We start from the raw sequence: 3609 nt of genomic DNA on the forward strand, positions 1-3609 counted from the left end.
AATCTGGTTGGCATGTTGACAACAGAATTTTTTGTTCAAAGCCCAGGGAATAATTAAAAATGTCAATATGGAGGAGATGAAGCAAGGTGGTGCCTAAGTCAGATTCTACAGCAATCAGCTCCCCACACACACCAACTTGAACAGCCATTCATGTGTCAAACTATCTTTACAAGAACTAAGAAAGTAAGGTGAGAGAACACCTGGTTTAGTATAATAAAGAAAACACACATTGAATAAAAGCAAAAAAGGACAAAAGAATCTCCCATATTACCATGCCTCCAACTCCAAGCAGCACAGAGAATTATATCTCCTACTGGCAGTGGGAGAAAAAAAATAAGTCCAAGCTTTACACTTGAAATGAGTACTAGGCCTGCCAGAGTGGAACCCAGTAGAGACTAACTCCCATAATGCTGCACTGGAGGCAGCACCCATGGACTAAGTTTCTGGAACTACATTAGCCAGGAAACCCACAGACTGCCTTGACCACCTGCACCAACTGCCTTCACCAGCTGCACCTTGAATGAAAAGGGAAGAAAGCAAACCTCCATTTACTGGAGAGTAGGACAGGAAAGTTGGCAAGGGCTTTTCCTTGGAGCTCAGTGACAGCCCTTCCATGGTGAGGCATAATGCTAGGCAGAAGTCAAGGGGTCCCATAAAAAGACCAGGGATTGCAGATGGGACCTCACCTCTAGATCTGCAATAACAGCAGCAAAATAGGCTGTGATTCAGTGTCTGTTGCCCCAAGCTGTGGAGTAGACCTCAGTGCATCCCTAAAAACTGCAGAATCTTGTAGCTGTAAGACCAGGTACAACTCATCTTAGTGTCAACCTTGGTGGTTAAGGGACTGTGTCCTCCAACACTACTCCAAACTCAGGTAGCAAAGTGTGGAGCATGACTGCATGCTAAGGTAGTAAGCACAGACTTTTGCCTTGGAACTCAGTGCCAGACTGATGAAACCAATCAGTGGGCATATCCTGATAGTTCCCATCACCAGAGCAGTGCCCACAGAGAGAACCTCTGAAACAGGCCTGGTATCTGGCAGAGACTCATCTATCTGACTTCTGTTCAAGTTAGTACCACCTGTGGCTAATCTGTAGAACTCCTGGACCAGGAGTGCCCCTCAGCTATAGCAGACATAGCAGTGATCTGCCCTAAGGCTGTGCTGGTAATATGGGCTCTGGTGTTGGTGGTCACAGAAGTGCCTAACTTGTTCCTCCCCCAATCTCAGGCAATACATTATGGAGAGGGCAAGTATTTGCGTGAAGGAAGAGAAGGGAAGTGAACACCAAGTCTGGTCTATATTGTGGTTTTTATGTGGTATCCCCCAAAAGCTCATATTTGAAACAATGCACAAAGGTTTGGAGGAGGATTATTGGGTTATAATGGGGGATGGTCAGAGAAAGTGGTTCATTGGAGCATGGCTATGGGGTACATATTTTGTATCTGGAGAGTGGAGTCTCTCTGCTTTCTAATCATCATGTGAACTGCTTCCCTCTGCCACACTCTTCTGCCATGGTGTTCTGCCTCATCTTGAGCCTCAAGAATGGAGCTGGTTTTCTGTGGACTAAGAAATCATGAGCCTTCAAATAAACTTTTCCTCCATTAAAATTGTTCTGGTTAGATCTTTTAGTCACAGCAGCAAAATAGTTGACTAAAACAGTCTAGGAGCTTGATGCTAGTCCCTCCTGACTCTGCCCAGAGTCAGGTAAAATCCCAAAGTACCTGATCTCTCAGGCTAGTGACTGTGGAGGAGGTGTGTGTCTACATGGCTTCACAAGGCTCATGGAGACAGAATACCTTGTTTCACTCTACAAGTACATGCTGAACAGCAAATCATCTACAGATTTGGGACAAACCTAAGCTTGAATAGACCATTAGTGCTGAAGCAGCAATAATATACTTGCAATGGAATTGTGGCAAACTGGACTTAGTCCACCATCTGGAGCTGAAATAGCAGAAGTGACTCTAGGCTCCAGGAAAATAAGCAGCCTGTTGAGAATTTCTTAAAAGACAAAACAAAGGCAGTTTACAAAAACTGGGTTTAATAACTTACCCTTCAATGCATAGAGAACTTTGTATACTTATAATCATCAAGAACTTTCTGGGCAAATATGGGGAGCAATTCAATTTATAATAATAATAAACAAACAAAAAACAGAGGAATAAATCTAACCAGAGTCAAAAGACCAGTGTAACCTGTGTTCATAGATTGGAGGGATGGTTGTTAAAATGTCCATGCTGTCCAAAGCAATCTACATATTTGGTTTAATTCCTATTAAAATACCAATGCCAATAACATTCTTATCAGAAATAAAAGAAAAACAATTCTGAATATTACAAGATTTCATAAAAATACCAAATAGCAGAACACTCTAGAGCAAAACCAACAAACAACAAATATTATACTACCTGACTTCCAAATATACCACAAAGTGGTAGAAATCCAAAGAGCATGGTGTCAGCCTAAGAACAGACACATAGTTCAACAGAATGAGGAGCCTAAAATGAAGCCCATGCATCTCTATCCAACTGATATTCAACAAAGGAGTTAACAACATTCATTGGAGAAAGGAAAGTCTTTAATTTGTGCTGGGAAAATGGAATATCCACAAGTAGAATAATTCCAATGGAAGTGTATGAATACACCACAGTGAATCTCCCTATTATGTAGATACACAAGAAACTAATTTTAAAAACTCAAGTAGATAGCAGGAAGATCAGTAGAGGAAAGAGAATGGGGGTGGGGGAGGAGGCAAGGGAAAGGGGAAGGACTGGGGGCTGAATTAGAGCAAATTATGTTCCAGTCTTTTATAATTATGTCAAAATGAATTCTAATATTATGAATAAATAGAAGAACCAATAAAATTTTTAAAATGAAGCTAGATTCCTCCCTATCTCTCATCAGTCAAAATAAAACTCATAGATTTTAGGAGGAAATCCAGATCCCTAGCCCAGCTCCCTGGGGACAAAGAGTTTGTATCATGGTAGCAGGATTTGAATGACTCCATAAAGCCCACCCAGCAAGCCCAGCCTACTGTTATCTGCTGGTCTGAAGGAGGCAAGGAGGTCTTCATTTCTGGGTCTTTCAACAACTGGAGCACCAAGATTCTACTGATTAAGAGATTAGCAGATCTCAAGAGTTGCCCAATGAGACACCCCTCCCCCCGCTGAAGCAGTGAACTTGGACAACTGGGAGCATCGTAGAGGAGTCGGCTCAGCCCAGTGCTTCGACTCAGAGCAACCACTGGGGCTCCAGGCAGCTTCCCAGAGGAGGAGCTGTGTGGCGAGCTGTTTGGACTCAGAGCGACCGCACCTGAACACCAGGGCCTGCCCGGAGGAGGAGGAGGTGCGCGGCAGGTCACTTGGACTTGGAGTGATTGGACAAGAGCTACAGGTGGTTGCCAGATAGGAGCTGTGTAGCGAGTTATTTGGACTCAGAGCAAATGCTCCTGAACACCGAGGGGCTGCCCGGAGGAGGACCACAGTGGGTCGCTTGGTCTTGGAGCAGCCGCACCAAGCGGCTGCCCAGGGGAGGCATGTGGTGAGTCACTTAGACTCAGAGGGACCACTCCTGAACACCCGGGGCACTACCCAGAGGAGGAGGAGGAA

The sequence above is a fragment of the Sciurus vulgaris genome (assembly GCF_902686455.1).
Source record: "Sciurus vulgaris genome assembly, chromosome: 3".
NCBI classification, from domain to species: domain Eukaryota; kingdom Metazoa; phylum Chordata; class Mammalia; order Rodentia; family Sciuridae; genus Sciurus; species Sciurus vulgaris.